This window comes from Myotis yumanensis, unplaced genomic scaffold, assembly GCF_028538775.1.
Source record: "Myotis yumanensis isolate MYYU_CA2020_CCGP unplaced genomic scaffold, mMyoYum1.0.hap1 SCAF_9, whole genome shotgun sequence".
In the NCBI taxonomy this organism is placed as follows: Eukaryota; Metazoa; Chordata; class Mammalia; order Chiroptera; family Vespertilionidae; genus Myotis; species Myotis yumanensis.
This window is the reverse complement of record NW_027223760.1, coordinates 44801537-44820061: the sequence shown is the minus strand read 5'-3', so window position 1 is coordinate 44820061 and position 18525 is coordinate 44801537. Positions and strand designations below refer to the sequence as shown.

The following is an 18525-nucleotide window of genomic DNA, read 5'->3' as shown; positions in this document are numbered from 1 at the left end:
TCATGGTAAACAATCTGCTTCCCTATTTATAATGATCTGGCCCTCTAGCAACTTCAGCGTGAAATTATAGCTAATTTGCCTACAAACGTCTGGTGGTCATAATAATCTGGCCACCCAGTGTATATTACAATAGATAAATACAAACTTTTAAATAGGGTTTTACTTAATAGCATAAAAATACACGTCTTGACTTTTAGATATTAATTTCCTATGTCTACCAACACATACACCAAAATGTTCCCCTAAAATAATCAACTTTTAAATATCACATGGCCAACATTGTACTTTATTTTTATTTTTTTTTTTTAAATGTACAAAACTAGTTCCAACATTGTACTTTAAGTCACATTTTTTACTTTAAAATTCCTTACATACAAAGAATACCAGATAGTACTGAGATACTGAGAAATGACATTAAAAAGTAGATTATCAGACAATGATTGAAGAAGTGGGAAAATGTTCCCTAGAATACAAATGGGGAAAACTTGAATTTTCATTTCAGTTCTGATAACGGACAATTATAGTTTGTGTGAGATTTTTAGTTGTTGTTCTGTTTTGTATTTAACCTACAATTTGAGACACTTGGACATGTTTGCTGTGATTCCCTCAAGAACTAATATTCTGTACTTTGATGACTTGAGAAATACTGTAGCTGGCCCACATGCACAACAAGGTTGATGTGAGGAGTCCTCTGGGTGTATATAGCCTGTGTCCTGGGAGGCCTCCTGACAAGCACCTGAAATGGCCTTTTAAAAAAATTAAATTTATTGAGGTGACATTGATTAATATGATCATATAGGTTTGAGTCCACATATTGGTATATTTTGGGATAAATCTTTGAGTGCTTTTAAAATATAAATATCTCTGAGAACATCATTAGTGTATATTAGTATCTCAGCTTTCTTCAGAAACATTTTCATAGTAGGAGGGTCAGGAGATCCTAGAGTCTCTGGACACGTATGGATTATATGGAAAAGAAGATGAGTGCTAATCAGAAAGGCAGGAACATGTTTTTCTCTTGTTGGATACATAGGGTCTTGAGGAACTTTTGGCAGTGCTGATCCTTAGCCAGACTCGGCTCTTGTTTCTGTTGGGATGCTGCCCTTGACCTGCAATGACCCATAGTTCTCGCTGTGAAATTCTCTGGTGAGGAAGCCCTGCGTCAGAGTTGTAGGAGTAGGAGCAGTAAGTCATTCAAGGAAAAAGATGAGAGTCTTGTGGCTCACTGGAATTTACTACTGCACACGGGGCTATCTGTCTGTATCAATTTCATCTTTTAAAAAGACACATCAGATCTCTTATTTTTAGAATGTCTACTATCCATTAGGTGATTATGCAATGCCTTTTGTTCAGGCAAAATCTCATCTGTGTTATCTGCTCCAAGCCCACATAATGGTTGATTCTCTCATTATTCCCTGAAACAGACTCCAGTCACACTGTCATACATTAGTGATATGATATTCTGATCCTGAAGAACTTCCCCAATGCAGAAGATTTCTGCTATCTTATGCAGAGCACATCACACCCGCAGCTATTTAACTAGCTCAGCCCTACTAATGGTAGGATGCTAATGGGAGGAAAATGTTAAACTTCTCATTCTCTCTGAATTCTGGCTAGATAGTTGATGTACACTGACTGCAGAGAGGTAATCAAGTGAAAATAGAACAATAAAGGCATTATAAATTTTGGAAATATCCTATTGAGTTATTTTTTATTTACTTTGAATTCTAAAAATGTAATTTAGGAGAAGCAAATATATTTTTGAAATTGCTTTTCTGGAAACTTTTAGGAACTAGTTTTTATCCAGATGAACTGTTTGGGAAATATCTTTCTGTAAGCTAAGAGACCATGGAGAAGCCAGAAATGTTACTAAAATTGAAATTTTAGTTTAATGAATATTAAACTTCAAAAGTACCTTTGGTATCATCTTGTTTGATCTCTCAGTTTGGGAATTTCTTTTACGACATTCTACTGGAATATCTCATGTGACAAGAAACTCACTACCTTGCAAGGCAACCAATTATAATTTTAGACAGAATTTAGATATTACAGATATACTAGAACCATATTGTCCATTAAGATAAAGTTGCTTTCTAATAATTTTGTTGTTGTTGTTGGTCCCAGTCTCACCTATTGTAATTTTAGACAGGGTAGGTTTAATTCTAGTACAGGATCTTGCTGATTATTTTTCCCTCTTTCTGAATAAATCTCTCTATTTCTTTCACGGGTGCACAGGCTTTCCAGAACCTCACATTTTCTACCTGGATTTCTCTGGACAACACATTTGGCCAACAACCCTTTAAAAATAAAGCCTCTAGAAAGTATTCCAATGTGAATCATTATTATATAGAATGTGCTGGGGATTTTTTAAAAGTCAATTTATATTAAAATAAATTTATTAAATAATTATAAGATTATCTTAGAACATTTTCCATGTCCCTTCTTCAGTCCCCATTTCACACTACCATATGTTTTTCCTTGATTTACATTCCTACTGCCTCTTTATGAACCCGTATGAATGAAAGGTTACAGGGATGGTCTACATCTGATTTTTACAAGTAAATGATACTCACACCCACACAGTGTTAGTTACTATACCCCAGCTGCATTTAGTGCTCCAGACCCTACTGAGCCCTGGAAAGGACAAAGTGCTGAACCCAGAGACTAGTCATATTCAAACTGGAGATTGGCTTTCACTCTTTGTTAAAGCTATGAAAAGGTTAACTAGTTTGGGAATCAAACAGCTAGAGTTCTGGTTTGAGAGTACTGTGGCCCTTCTTATACCACTTCAACTCTTGCTTACTTCAGATAACACTGTTACCTTTCTCCTTCTCCTTGCCACCCAAGCCTGGAGGTATAAGGGCGTTTCACTATTGCTGGTCTTGTACCTCATTTGGTTCCCTTAATCTTTCCCACTTCTCTGTAAATAGTCCCTTCAGCTACCCCGCCCCCCCCAATGTTATTTACTTTCCCAGAGGTTCCTGACTGATAACCTCTCTAAGCCAACGTTTTCTCATCTGTAACATGAGGATAATAATAGTACTTTATAGGACTGCCCTGAGGGTTGGTGAAACCATACTACCATGTAGCATAGAGCCTGGAAATTGTGCAATAAATGTGAAATATTTCTATTATTATTGTTAAGAATAGTCTGCAGAGGACATGGTGCAATAATTTAGCTATGAGAAATTTTGTTGGATAATCTGCATAGTCCTTTCTGTACAATTTGTGATCCTTGCCCAACAAATAAACTCAATTCTCATTTTCAAAACTAAATATAGTACTTAGTGATGCCTGTTAATTTCATCAGTGTCTTGCAATAATGCTAGAAAAAAGTTGTACTGTGGCATATTCTGTGATTCCGAAAAGTATGAATGGTTTTATGTTGAGAAAAATAGCAATTTTTGTGTCTTTAAAAAATCAGTATGAATGTTCAGCCAGTTTCATCGTCAAGTTCCATGGGAAAGTCGGTGTGTATTATTGGTTATAGTCACGATTCCACTAAGTGGTATACGCATTTCCAGTCTTTTCAAAATTCCAGTTAAATTCTTGGTCCACTTTTCCCAAGGGATCACTTAGTTAGACTCCTGGTTATCACAGATCTGATGATGTCCTGTGTGGTCCAGGTAATATTACTGACCCATAGAAAGACTGAGATCCACAGTCCTTTTAGAAAAGTTCATTGTTTTTCATTAATTTACATACAATTATGTTCCCTTCCTCAATGCTTCCTGTGAAATACTTGTTATATGCTATTTTTGTTAACCTGGCATTGCTTTCCCATGCTTTATCCTCTCTGTCTTTGTTGCCTGCAGCTATCAGCTGTTTCACGGCTGGCTGCATTCCTCTCTCTGTTGTTGGGACAATGTGTTCTGCTCCCTTTGGCAGGAAGAGCCATTTGAGGTCAGTATCCTGACTGACTGCAGATGGTCCACCGCCCAGCACTAAACACTCCTGATGTAGCATCACTAAGTATTCCCTAAGCAAGAATAGTTGAGGGACATTTGTACTCAGCCATCCTGCCCACCAGTGTGTGCTTTGATGGCTACTGACTGCATGTGCACTGTGCTGCCACACGTATGCGAGGTTGTCACAATCTGAAGAAAATGCAAGCCTTCATAACACAAAAGACCTGAGAAAAGTAGAATCTTTATTGATCTTTGAAATACCCCTTGCTGTGTTTTCTCTCATTTAGTACTCACGGTCATGTAGAAAGACTCCTGACTACTGTAGTTTCCTAAAGCATCTTTCATTAGACCCTTAGAGTATAAATCAGCCATTAAATTCACTCAGCATATTCCTCAGGTTAACTGATCTGAAGTGGTAAAAAAAAGTGCTCGATTTTCATTCTTCCTAGTTTCCATTCTAGTGTATTTTAAGTGGCATGATGTCAGGAAGAGTTCTTGAGAATCGATATTCCTGTTCTCAGGGCTACATGTACACACATACCCACATCACATTTTGGGGTGAAGGACAGATCACTTGTGAAAGCAGTAAATAATGAACGCTAATTAGAATTTTGATCTAAAGGGCATGTAATAGATCTAGATACTGTGCCTAGAAAGTTGTACTGTGGCATATTCTGCGATTCAGTAAAGTATAAGTGGTTTTACTTTATTATAAGAGTGGGTATGGCTTGGAAATGAATAGTAATAAAGGATTGTTTGATTTTGGAAGTGATGAATTTGATTAAGTGGCAAGATCTGTGCTTATTAAATTTAATTGTCTGGAACTATTAAGTTCAATTTAGTTCGACAGACATTTACAAAGAAATTAATATATTTCTGGCACTGTGTAGATACTTTAAACTTTTTTTTTAAAAAAAACGTTTTCATTCTAAAAGTAACAGTAATTTTGTATTTCCAGAGAGTGAACTCACATTTGAATCTCTCTCACCTACATGTAATCTGAAAAAAATGACAGAAAATATATGAAAATTAAACTTAGGGATACACATGCAAACTCCTGAAGAAGAAGAGGATGGATTCACAGTAGATGGAAGCTAAAGAGCATGCCTGACAAGTGATACTGCAGGGGTGAGCCCAGTGCTTGACATAGGCAAGGCCATCCCAACAGGTGGCACAATCCCACATGGAAACCCCGAGGGCCAACCATTCTAAGTGGTCACTTCACTGTAGTCACAGAGGAAACAGCTGTAGCTGCCAAAAGACAGGCTGGTGGGGTTTCACAGAAATTGAGCAAGGGGTGGGGTAGGGGGAAATCAGGGGAAAGCCAATATTATGATGGAGGCACAACAAGAGAGATATATTGAAATAAATTAGAGTTATTAGAAAAATTACAAAAGAGATAGGAACAAACCAAGGCATATCACAGGAAAACTTCTGAAGACAGAAGACAAGGAGAAAACCTTAAACGCATTCAGAAGAAAGCACAGATACACACACTCACATACACATACGATACTAACAACAATGAAAATGATGGATAAATTAAAGCAAAACTACTTATGTGGTAGCACTAGCAAGATGATGGAATTGAGGGTATCTCACTTGTATCCCTCCTCTGCAGCAGTAGTTTGGCAGCTAAGTGTGGACTGAAGGGCCTTTGTGGGAGTTTTGGAATTTGAAACTCCAACTGTGAAACCCCAGTAGAGTCGAAGACAACAGAATACTTTTGAGAAGGCAGGCCCATGCCCAGAAAGCAGGCTCAGTGAGGGTGGTCCTGGCTTCAAACTCCAAAAGAGCCCTGATCCTGGTAGATTCAGCTATAGCCTGTTTGACTTTGGTCCTGCCAGCAGCACTATCTGCTAAGGGACCTGAAAAGAGTCAGGCCTGCCCGTGTCCTAAGTAACAGGACCATTGACCTCTGTGTTGACTGTTGGCCCTAAAGTGTCCTATGACCCAGCTCTAGCTCCTTCAGCCATGGTCCAGGAGCAGTGCTATCCTCTGAGGAACATGGTGGGAGATATGCACACCCATGCCCATCTAATTTTGTCTGACTGCATATCTTGAAATTGCCCTTTTGCTGCTGGAGTCTGGAAGTGGTCTTGCCTGCCCAGGAACTGGGTGGAAGACACACCCATTGCCCATGCCCTGGGAGGCAGACTTCCTGACCGCGGGTAAATAGCAGATCCTGTAATGGCCCTGTAGGCAGCTAGAGCCCCTCTCAGCCATGGTCTGGGTGCAGTAATGCCATCCCACCCGCAACAGGACAGGATGGAAGACACACTCCTCTGGACCCCTGAAGGTCTGAACTTAGATTCTGAAGCAACCCCTTGACCTGTTTAGCTCCACTTAGTATGAGGACATTTCTGCCCAACCAGGAACCTGGAAAAAGTCATGCTCATCTGTGCCCCTGAAGGCAAACCTGCAGTCCTTGGTCCCGACTGTGATCCCTTTGGCAGCCTTGTGACTCTTTTCCAGCTGCTCTTCGCTGAGGTCTCGGGCCAGTCTTGCCCATCATGGGCCTACTTAGTGACCTGGTAGGAGGCCTTCCAGGGACCAAGCAGGAACCACACCCATCTGCACACCTGCTAATCAGTTCACAGTCTGTGGATTGAACACTAGACATTGAAGCAGAGCCTTTAAGCATCATGAAACCTGGTCCAGTCCATTCAGGGACCAGGCAGGTTCCATGTCCATCTGAGACCCTAGTAACAAGGCCACCAACTATGGACCCTACAGGACAGAAAGAACGTAAGGATATAATAATATCACCAAGATGATATAAAAATTGTAAATATATATGCAACCAACATTAGAGCACTTCAATATTTAAAGCAAATATAAACAGAACTGAGAATTATTTTTAAAAATGAGAGAATAATCCCGAAAGAATAAGTATGAGTTTGGAAGTAACTAGAAGAATCTAATTATATTTCCCTTGCATTATTGCACACATCACATGGAAGAAATTGTTCCACTATTTGCCTAGATTCTGTTTGTTTGATGTTTTCACAACCTGTAATAGGGGTTGAATCCAAGCCCTTATTAATCCTTTTCAGGATCATTTTCTCAAAAAGTAAAAGTTTAAGGGAGGCTATACCGTGGGCATCAAGCAAGTAGCAATCAATTCTGAAGTCAAGGAACTGAAAGTACATATGTTTACAAATTGGTGGACCACATATCCATTAATTATATTTCCTTATTTAGAAGTTATGTAAAAATACCTTTTATGGCCATTAAAAGATTGGAGGCAAGCTTCATAGAGAGACTACAAACTCTCTGAGTACAGGAGATATTAAAAGCAACATAATTTGGTGATAATTGCTAGTGTAATCCTTGGAATAACTCTATTAAAAAAAAAAGACATTATATAGAAAAAGGTGATGCTCTGTGGCCATTAATATACACTTAAGTTTCTCTCTTTGTTTTGTTTGTTTTTCAGTGGTCAAATTTAAGGCCTCACCAATTCATTTAAAGGTTCAACTAATGTCATTTTGAAAGTGCTTTAAAATGTATTTAGAACAGCCACACTATATAGTTTGCTCTCATTTGCAAACAAATACAACCCATCTGTGGACAGTAAGCCAAAGATATACCAATGACAGGCTCATTTGCCCAGACACCCAGCGTGGTTCAGCTTCCACTCCCTAAGGAAAACCAACACTCTGAATGTTAGCTTCAACCAAGCTGAACACAAAAGTAAATCTGCTTTAGGGAATACAAGCTTCTTCAAGTCAAATCCATATGACACCAGATTACCCCTGTGCTCAGGATTAATTCTGCTGTCACTCTAGCAATGGGAAGGGAGAGTTGACTGAAATCTTAGCCACAGACAGTAAATTTTATTTCTCAAGGGTCTTCTCAAAGTTATTTTTTGAAATTGGCAGGTTTGTTAATTTACACTCAAATGTGAAACTGTATTAAATAATTAAGTATCAAACTATCCATTGCTGACAGGAACACTGAGTTAGTATGTATGCAAATGAACAAGAAAGTGGACCAGTAATGTGAGGTAGCAGCTGTAGCAGCTTCATAAATGTGTCCCTATCCTTGCTGTTCTGGTTTATATTTATGGAAATGGAAATATTAACCTATTGGGGATCACATCCCAATAAAAATGTTAAGCTCTAACTAAGAATTTAAATGTACCATCATGCACCACTTAATGATGGGGATCCATGCTGAGAAATGTGTCATAAGGAAGTTTTGTCATTGTGCGAACATCATAGAGTGCACTCACATAAGTCTCGATGGTATAGCTCCTACTGTAATTATATGCGCTGTACTTTTATGTGATTGGCAGTGCAGTAGGTTTGCTTACACCAGCATCACCATAAATGTAATTTGTTGCACTATGACTTGACGATGGCTAAGACATTACTAGGGGATGAAAATTTTCAGCTCCATTGCAATCTTTTTTCTTGTAATGTATCACTTATAATATAGTTCTGTAAAACTGGAAGAACTGTCATGGAAAAGGGAGGGTATTACCTTTTATTGACTGATCATTAAGGGAGTTAAGAGAAGTAAAACAGAAACACAATAAAATGTTAAAAAAAATTAAAGAACATTTTCCAGGTACAAATTTTATAAATACAAAGTGGATTCACCAATTACTTCTAATGCTAAATAAATACCTAGTTAATAAACTCAGACTTAATATCTCAGCAAGCACTGGCATAGCACTTCAAGGATATAAAATTGGATTCATTCATGTGTACAGTAGTGTTGAAAGAATGGCTCATTAAAAACTTCTTAGTCATATACTTTCTTTCTAAACTGTGCTATAAAAGATTCATCTGTGCAGATTAATCTCCCTAATACCACACTATGAAAAATCATCAATGACAAAATAAATCATAGAAGAAAAAATATTTTCCAAGATATTGAGACACATGAATGATCTCAAAATGTACAAAATCCTCTACAAACCAGTACTGTATCCAATATATCTATCAAACTTATTAGATACTGAACAAAACTGTAGCATAAGAAATCTTTTCTACATTCTCCTGAAAGCTTCATATTAAGAATGAGAATATAGTGCAGGCCACACTTCAAAGTTATCAATCAGTTGTTATTGCTGTACGCACATATGTCTATGTCTGCTTTATAGCATGAGTTAATGTTCCATTTGCATGAACAGTTTGCTTTCCTCAAATTTTTGCAGCTAGTGGTGAGCTAACTTGATCCACACTCCTAGGTGTGACATGAAGTCCAAGTTTTTAAACCTGAATAAGAAAATGCTTGAAGCCTCATTCCAGCTTTTGCGTCACTTGTGTTATGAGGGTGGTACTCAAAGCAGTTCAAAAATATTAACTCCATATCCTCAGATGCTAATTTATATTCATATTTGTTCACTTTTTCACAAATTATATTCAAGGCAATGGGTTTTTTGATGATGTCATAACAGTATGGGTCTTGAATCTTAGAAATGAGTTTGAAAAAAAAGCCAGCTATCATCATGCCATACCAAATTCTACAAGTTGTTCAATAGCAGAAAATTTATAAACTCCTCCCTGTCTGCCTGCACTTCCTTGGCTCAGTATCATAGAAGATGATTCTGTAGATCGTTTTTCCTGCCTTTTCTCTTGGATTCACTACCTTGGAGAGAAAGTTTTGAAGCAACACTTAGAGATCTTGACTGATCACTTGACTTTGTGGCAATGGCTCTGAAGATAGATAAGTTGAGACTATTTTCTGGTGTATTAGCACTTTTCCTGCCTCTACATTTTCTACAAAGACTAAGTAGTTCCACACATATATCTATTTTCAATGAGCCATGACTCTGGCAAGTAAAATGACTAACAATTCTTAAATATTTAGGAGCAAATTTGATCTTTCTTATGCTTCTACCAGTAGTTTTAGAAGAGACAGCTGTTTTGGGTATACTCCGTTCACTCCTTGAAGTATATTTTCTAGGATCTTGTAGGACATGAAAAAGAAGAGTTAAGTTTACTTCTTATTTTAATTGGCAATCTAATTTGTTATCTTCCTTGTTTTTGGTGGACTGACTTCTCTTCTTGAGAGTCATCTTCATCTTGTTCTATCTCACACTCTCTCTCCTCATTTTTAATCTCTTCATCAACAGCAACTTCATCATCCTCACATTCCATACTGTCTTCCATCTCTCTATCACTTTTCAAGGATTGTCCCTGTATAGAGGAGAGTCTTCCAGAACTTATCTTTGGCCAATACTATGGACAAAACCAATCTCCTTCAGGCACAATTTTGAGCTTTGGTGGAACACAGTAAGTATGATGACCCAGATCACAGCCATCACAAAGTACCATGTTTTCTGCATCACTCTTCTTTTGGACATCTTCTAATGAACATGCAGTATAGATTTAGACCATGTCAACTATGATCCAAGGTGGATAGATGAATAAAGACTTGGGATAGACTAGCAGAAGAAAGAAGAAACTCTGTCCAATAGTCCAGGATTGTTTTATAAGAACGCCCACTGGCATCTAGTGGAGCTTTGAGAAAATGCCACTCATTGCCCTGCTCTATTTGAAAGAGTGCCATTGCCAGATGACAAACTGTTTTTGCTCACTGATTGCAATGTACTTGCATTAGTTGAGACAGTACTTGAAATTTCTGTTTTCATGCCAAAATGTATGTCTTTTAATATGGCCTTTGCTTGCTCATCAATTTCTATCTCTTCTTACTTCATTCTGTTTTAATTATCCCATTTCCTTGTTTTCTTTACTTCACAGCTCATATCATCCATTTTCTAATGCTGAACTTATATGTGTCGATCTGCAATGTTTATCACTCCTAATGTTCCTTGATAGATTCTGTGTTCAGTACATTAAAAGAAATATCTCAGTCTCAATTCAAGCTGCCTCTCTGCAGACATCTGAGGTGGATCACATGCATTGAAAGCTCTTCCCTGAGTATATGTAGGTTTGTTATCAATCTGAGATTTATGTGAAAAATGAAATTTATCTTCAGAAAAATGGGCTAGCTGTGCATATATTCTGTTCTTCTTTTGTAAACAAGTTTTTTTTAAGGCACTTTCTCTATGTCCTCTAGAATTAAGAGCTTTGATAAGCCGGTCTAGCTATTCATAAGTGTAAAAGCGCCACTGATTTGGCTTATGAACTGGTTTTGGTAGCTGCACAGAATCATCACATGAACCTTGGTCAATGTTAGAGGTAGATGCAGACACCAAAGAGTCTCCAGTTTTAGTGGATTCCTGAGCATTTTGAGAATGTGCATTATTCTGATGAAGGTCTAGGCCGGGGTGGGCAACCCCTGGCACGCGTGCCAAACGTGGCATGCCAGTAACTTTTGCTGTCACACGAAACCCTCTCTTATAATCTTCCATTTACAATTTTTTTCTTAATATCGACTTTTTTATTTTTCAGATAAATTCAGTGTAGGTGCATCTTAGATAAATAAATAATTTTACATAACAAGTTATCTTAAAGACCATAGACATGGATTGATGAGAGAGGTGAAGAGCAATTTCAAAAGTGTTGAAAACGAACTATTGAGGACTTGGAATTCCATTCCAGAAAATTTTTTTCTGTTTAAAAAACTTTGCAACAGCGTTACTCTCCATGTTTTCATCCACATACGCTTGTGAATCTTTGTTCTCAGTGATGAATTTTGTTAAGTCTCGTAACAGGAGTAGCCTGACGGATGAAAGTAGTAGCTCATGCATATCTCTGAAGGTCACAAAGTATAAACCTGATGTAAAATCTCTGTCATCAGTGATGCAGCAGCAAAAGTCCCACTGATAATATCAAACAGGGTCATAAAGTTTTTTGTCGGACTATCAGTGTACATGTATACATTAAAAAATAAATGTATTTTTCATCATCATATACTGTGTTTTTGTCGCTCGAATGAATTTTATTATTTCTTCAAGGTTCTTCACATATGTACACCTTAAGAGATATCAAGTAGGCGTAACATGTTCTCAAAAAATTAGGGTTGGCACGCAGAAGAATTTTGAGTCAGAGATTTTGCTGGTTTTGGCACGCACTCACAAAAAGGTTGCCCACCCCTGGTCTAGGCAAACACATGTCTTCAATGAAACTAGAATAAACAATCCAGGAACAGAAGGAAAAATCCAATATCACCAATATGTGGTCACGGCCCAAGTTTGGAAAGATATTGGTGCATGCCGTGGCACTTTGGGTTTTTCTAAAAGCTCTTTCTCTTTTTGTTAGTGTTCTTGTTTAAAGCTTCTTCCTCATCAGCAGTGAGAGGCTCTCTTGCTAAACAGTTGATCTCTTCTTGCCTTATAAACTCTTCAAATCCATTTTGTCCCCTTTCCCTCTTCTGCTTCTTTTATGGGATCCTGGGTCATCTCCTCTTTAATGACCATATCTTGATCTAGTTCCTTTTGCTCCATTTCTTTGCTCTCAGTGCTAGAATTAAAATCTTCCCTTTCTTCCTTCCCAAGAGATATAGCTTCAGCTGAATTCCTTTGCTCATTTTCCTTCAGCTTTTTTTGTTTCTCTTTCATTTTTTTGTTGTTGTTCTTGCTCTTTTATGAATTCTAGCAGCTGCTTCTCCCTTGTCTTTTTAGTTACTCTGCTTTTAACTCCTGGAATTCCTGCTTTGCCTGTCATAAAATGTCAACATAATCTTCAATAAAAACCCTAGTAGGAACTAGGGACTGTAGTTTCCCACAGGGAGCATAAAGTGTCTTCATTTGTTCTCCTGGTGTCAAATCATACACTGAAGTACTTGACAGCATCTTTGCTAGACTGGGATTGCTTTAAGGAAGCTCCACACAGGCATCATCTGTAGCACCAAATCCACCTCAGTTTTGATATCTTTACTTTGCATTTGCTGATGTTACATCAGCAACCTCAAGCTCAGATATGCAGTCTGAGGATTTCAGAAAGAGTGCGGCTACCAAGATCCAAGCTTTTCAAACTGCAGCCCTAGTGCAACTGTGACCATGCAGCTGCCAAAGATGCAACTGCAGACAGTGCAGGTTTTGTGGGGTTAGCATCTTCGTCCAAAGACTTTAGTAAATCTTTGGTATCAGCATAAATTATGTTCTCTTTGGTTACTACCTCTTCTTCTTCAGCTATTGCCTGGAAGATGGCAGCCAGGAAGAAAGAAAGCTATTCACATAGTCGGCCTTCACTGCCACTTCCTACAAGATCTTCCTCTAACACTTCTGGGTCACTCCCTCAGGACCTTCATCTTGAAGATCAAAAAGTTACCCAAATGCATTCAGGAACTCCAAAATCATCAGAGCACCGCCAAAGATTTCAGGAGGCAGTCTAGTTTTCACTGGAGTTGGTTCTGGGAATTCCTAAGTTAAGATTATCACATTCCATATCTTCCCTAGGTTTACTCCACTGTTCTCAGTGTTCCATATATTTTCACTTTTCTTCACACAACTTCTCTCTTTCCCACTCTAGGGATCACATCCCACCACCAGTTCCCCATCTCTCAGAGCTCCTGGGAAGTTTTTCATCTACTTTCAGCTCAGAAGTTCATTCCAACCGTATGAGACCACCGATCTATAAGTAGTCCATTGATTTAAATGTCATTATGTGGCACATAACTGCAGTGACATTTTTATTCATTATTTCTCCTGTTTCATCTCAGATAGGATTCATAAAAAGTGAACTATTTCAAGATGTTGAAGTATTCAAGTAGGAAAGAGAAATCTGGTATGCAATGGGATGCATGAAACCACCATGTAAAAATCTAATCTGAATACTGTAAAATGCCCTGGTCAGAAAGACGCTAACCCAAGAGATGTTAAAAGCAACAAAATCTTATATGATTAAGTATTGTAGTGCATGACAATCTATAACTAAAAAATCAATCTGTCAGCAAGCTACTACTTCTAAATTAATTTTGGAAGCTAAAGGAAAACCAACAATTTCTGCTGGGGAATCCCTTTGTTACTATCCAATGTGCCACTATTTAGAAGAGTTGCTATCTCCTGCAAATATCCTCTTAACTAATCTATCACTTGCTCAGCTGTAGCCTGAAGAGGTTGTCAGGATGAATGTCATGAGCTTCAAAAGCTTTCTCCAAGAATTGGGAGCATCCTAAGAAATATTGGTATACAGTCTCATTTGGAAAAAGAAGAAAACTCAATCCACCTAAGCAAAGGTTTCTCAGACATTTACCCTTTGTGTTGGCAGGAAGAAAAAAAATTTAAGCTACATTTGTATCCTATAATTGGCCTAACCTTATTGGAAGATATTCACTAACAGAGTGGAACATCAACATAGGATTTCAGTAAATGGCACATTATCTCAGAAAGAGCTCTATTCAAGGTAATTGATAAGAAAGAGAAAGACTTACTTAAGAGCAGCCACTCAAGGTTGTAAAACTCAAATCAATTTCATAGTTTCTTTAAATTTTATTGATGTGTCTTTAACTTTTATATTTTATAACAAAAACATCTCTGAGGTGTATCATTTTTAACTTCCCTTTAAACTCAAATTTTATCTTCTTAATTTAGTTTTTAAAAGAAAAGTGCCCATCAGAAGATAAATGGATAAAAAAAGCTGTGATACCTTTACACATGGAATATTATACAGCAGTAAAAAAGAGGAAGATTTCTTACCCTTTGAGAGAGCATGGAGGGACTTGCAGAGTATTATGCTAAGCGAAATAAGCCAGTCAGAGATAGACAAGTATCACGTGATCTCACTCATATGTGGAATCTAAAGAACACAATAAACTGATCAACAAAATAGATCTAGAGAAATAGAAACATGGGACAGACTGTTGAAAATCACAGGGAAGGCAGAGGTAGGGGGGTGGGTGGGGAGGATTAACCAAAGGACTTATAGGTATATATGCATAACCCATGGACACAGACAATAGCGTGTTGAAGGCCTGGGACCAGGGGAAGGCATGGGGGTAGTGGCTAGAAGGGGTCAATGGGGAAGACAAAGGAACATGTGTAATACATTCAACAATAAAACTAATTTTTTTAAAAAAGACTATAAGAATAAATTAATTTTTTAATTAAAACTTATTACAGTCTAATAAGAAGTCCTTAAGAGATCAAGAAATGTAAACAATATCTAGCTCTTGAATATCTAGAAAGATGATTTTGCCTTTAATGACTTTATTTCAGACATTTGCCAGTAGTTGTGGTGTTTGCACTAACTCATTCATACTTTATCCAATTTCCTATTTGGACAGTGACATATACTTGAAAATAGTTTTCAATCATCAACCCATTAGGTGCTCAATAACTATATCATTGATCTGTTGTGGTTGCTAAAAGGGTTGAGAGTAAGGCATGAAATCATGTAATAGTTGTGTTTGTTTGTTGTGTTTTATTCCCTCTGTGTGAAGTTAATTGGAGTATGTATAAATCCCATTCTCAACTTGGCCTCAAAACACACTTTATATCACCTCCACAGGAAACTCATTTTAGGCTTTTTAAACATACTTGTGTGATTTTGATGAGGTTATCATTATCATAATCATTATTATTATCCCCCATTAAGTTTCTGGAATACAAGGACATACTATCTCAAGACAGAGAGCTTTTAAATATCATTCACTATTTTTGTACTATAATAATCACAGCAAATTCTGAATTCCAAGACTCTTTATATTGTCTGGGTTAAAATGTGTCTTAGGTACTTTGGTTAATAGTTGTCTTCATTTTTATAGAGATGTGTTGATTGCCGTAAGCAACCAAATAAGACATTCTAAACACACACACACACACACACAACTCATAGCTGCTTTGGGAATATATATAATAAATGGTATTTAACAGGTTTTAAAGAATAGATTTTCTTTACCTTAAAAATGTATCTAGTCTAAATAGCTACTATAATGTACAAGAAAACATATTGTATAGCAATAGTAGTCACATCATTCAGGGGAAAAAATCTAATGTCCTTACTGAGTTCTCTGCACCAGGATCCTCTCTTTGCTAATTAGTACTGTATGTGGCCAATTTAATTTCTCTGAGGCACAATTCTGGACATGTGCCCTCTCATTGCTGAAGAAATTTCAATAGACCCCTTTAGTCAATAGACTGCTTTGGTCAGAATGCTGACAAATTCTGGCATTCAAGTCCTGTACTGTCTATTTGTTCGGTCAGCATAAGTTCGTCTTGGTTGGGCACTATTCTAGGTGCTGAGGATAGAACAGTAGAACAGTGAAGAGGGGTGACTGGGAAGAGTGTATATGTTGTGGTATAAACAGATGGCAAACATGAAGAAACATGAAATATTGTTTAGTGCTATAAAGGCAATAATAAAGGATAATGCTATATAATGATATAAGAGGTGCTTCCATTATGTAGTCAAGGAAGGATCTCTAAGAAGAATTTTATGAAACCTTGATATAGGATGGCCTCTCTATAATTAGGAGAGAGAGGAAGATTTGTTTGCCCAGACCTATCCTTTCAGACACCAATTCTTCCTTCACCGAAAACCCAAGCCCTAAACTGAACTGCGCTTCTCACCTTTCAATAAATGTGTTGTGTGTTTGTTCCTCTAAGTTTACTAGTGAACATTTTTTCCTATAGTACAATGATCCCTATCTGTGCACTTAAGAAACCCTTCTTATTTTCAGAATTTAATGTAACCTGGAATCAACAAGACTTATAAAAAGTGCCTCTAGGGTACATTTGGATTTAATTCTGTGCCTGGATATCAGATAGTGAGCTTTGATGAAACACACACACACACACACACACACACATAGCAACAGAGAAGTAACAGAGATATGGACTCTTCCAGGTTCTTCCAATGCTAAAGTTGTGCCCAGTCCACTAGAAGGAGTCCAGTAAGCAGAGCATAAGCCAAGCATGTATTCAAGAAGCAATGGATGGAGCAAAGCTTATCAGTGGACATGCCAGAGGAGAAAAATGTTCTATGTGCCATAATTTTACAGAGATGATGAGCAATAACATTGCATTTAAGAGAATGTTGTGTATTAAGATTCTTAATATTCTTATGCTGGTCATAATGTGTTGCTTCTTGCATGTTTTAGTTCATATCATCTGTTTTTTATAAATCTATCTTAGAAATATTATATAAAATAAAAAAGTTGTAAATTTTCCTAGATTTGGTTGGGGTATTAATTAAAGAAAGTTTACCCAAAGTGTCATCCATGGTTCATGATAAGACAGTCAAGGATCACAAGAGCTAGAGTGTTGTTTTTTTCTCTTAAGATAATTCACATGCCATTTTCTAGTATGACAGCTCATTCATTCATTTGATAAACATTGAAGGCTCACTATGTGCAAAAATCAAATGTACTTTCTGGAGATCCAAAGATGAGCAAAACAGATGGTGGATTGCTATCTTGACTTTTAGATGACAAAGGTCTTAACTTTAAGAATACAAATATATGTTACTTGTTCACACACTCATTTGGCAAGAACTTAATAAATACTTTAAGGATGCCTGAATAAAAAAAAATGAAGAGCTAGAATGACTGTATGCCTGGACCCAAGTGCTATGGAGAAATCCCAGGGACAGCTGCAGCATTGGAATCTACTGTGGGAAAGGCTGGGCCATTCCTAGAAAAATACAATTTGGGGCAAGAACAAAGCTCTCCTAAACTTCACTGCTCAGGAAGGCCACAGCAGGAGAGAGAGCTAATCACAAGCCTAGATTCTTAGATGCTTTATTGATATATTTGTTGGAGGTACATTTTGACTTCCAGAGGGAATTTGTTTATGAATAATGTTTTCTTTATCAAAGAAAGAAGCATTTGAGCAGTTTTTTTAATTAGCAGTACAATGCCTTCCAACAAAGCTATGGAGTCTGTGCTTACTTTTAGGTTTCTAGTCCTGGGGAGTTCATGCAGTTCCACTGACATTTTAAGTAGAATATCCCCAACCCCCAAATTATACAGTGTTTAAACTAAAAAGCTAAGACTCATTGTGACTAAACAGTTTATGGTATTACCCTTTGTTAACACAACTAAGCTATTTCACATGGCCTGTACATCTTAATATTATATTCTATTAATTAGGTCAACTTGCAAATGCAGAGAATGTTTCTCTACCAAAGCTATTGCCCCTAGATTTTTCTTCCTGGAGAAAATGCATGTGGTAAGGGACAAGGTGAACTTTGTTATTGAAGGCAAGGAGTGGAGGGAAGAGGGGGGCCTGAGAAAGATTGCAACAACAAGAGCAGCTGTGGCTGCAAGCCTGACCCTGGAGAAAGGAAGGATGGCCCTGGGCATCAGCATGCCTGGGGCCGCTCAGGGGCTGTTGCATCTTCATATCAGGACCTGTCCTTTTCTTAAGGTCTTAGGGAGCCATGATTATAAGGCCGGGGTCCTCAAACTACGGCCCGCGGGCCACATGCAAATACAAATATTGTATTTGTTCCCGTTTTGGTTTTTTACTTCAAAATAAGATATGTGCAGTGTGCATAGGAATTTGTTCATATTTTTTTTTAAACTATAGTCCAGTCCTCCAACGGTCTGAGGGACAGTGAACTGGCCCCCTGTTTAAAAAAGTTTGAGGACCCCTGTTAAGGGGCTGCTGAATGCTTCTGAGAGAATGGTTCCTGGAGTCACCCCCATAGTCACTTTTGCTTCTCTATATGTAAAGGTGAAGTGTGAGCTTTTATATTCTGACTTATAAGCCATGTTATCCTACGGTAAGCAGTTGTGGTTTTGCTGGTAGGATTTT

General features: G+C 37.6%; 1 pseudogene; it reads right to left on the bottom strand.

Annotated features, from left to right (window-relative positions):
- Positions 1-9061: 9061 nt before the first annotated feature.
- On the bottom strand, positions 9062-16990 carry LOC139015993 (bromodomain adjacent to zinc finger domain protein 1A-like; annotated as a pseudogene).
- Between the last annotated feature and the right edge of the window lie 1535 nt (positions 16991-18525).